Genomic DNA, 800 nt, shown 5'->3' with positions numbered 1-800 from the left:
CACGAGACGCGTGGGCCGGGCGGGCAGCAGCACACGCACAGGTCGGCGCCCGCCCGGGGCTGCTCGCATCCTGCGCTGCCACGCATCCGGCTCCCACCCACGCACCCCGCGGGGACGCGGTTCCCTCCGGGCCCCACGATGCGGCACTGCCGGCCCCGAGGGCGAGGGCTGAGCTTTGCTCCCTGCGTGACACCGGGCGACAGATGCTGAGCGAGGCCCGGGAGCGGCACCGGGTGGGGGTGGGGGGCACGGAGCCGCCCTGGTGCCACACACAGCCCCCCGGGACCCCAAATGTGACTCAAAGAGAGAGAGGACAAGGGCTGCGTGTTCCTCCTGCCGCCTCGCAGAGCGCCCGGGGGTGATCCCAGCACCGCTCCCGTCCCCTTCTCCCCCCGCACCGGGGCTGCGTCACCAACCCGGGCTGGGGGAACCGAACCGTGGCACGTTGCCGGTCCCCCCCGGGGGCCCCGAGGCCGGACACGGCCCCCAGGACCCTCCCGGAGCGGCGACCGGTTCCCTTATTTAGTAACGGGCAGGGAGCGGGGACCGTGGACGGGGCAGCACCCACGCGCGGCCCCTCCCCGCCCCCGGGACCCCCGCGCTGTGCTCTTCCCCTCGGGGACCCCGGGATGCGGCGGCTGCTGGCGGAGAACTGGCACCGGGGCCGCCTCCCGGTGCTGCCGGTGACCACGCAGCCCGGGGTGGCTCCGGGACGCGCAGGTGGGAGCGGCGGAGCCCAGCGCCGGGGCGGGCGGGGCCGGGCCCTTCGGTTTCCCCGTTTTCCTCCTCCCGCTGGGCTC

Source organism: Numida meleagris, chromosome 32, assembly GCF_002078875.1.
Source record: "Numida meleagris isolate 19003 breed g44 Domestic line chromosome 32, NumMel1.0, whole genome shotgun sequence".
NCBI classification, from domain to species: Eukaryota; Metazoa; Chordata; class Aves; order Galliformes; family Numididae; genus Numida; species Numida meleagris.
This window is presented reverse-complemented; position numbering follows the sequence as displayed.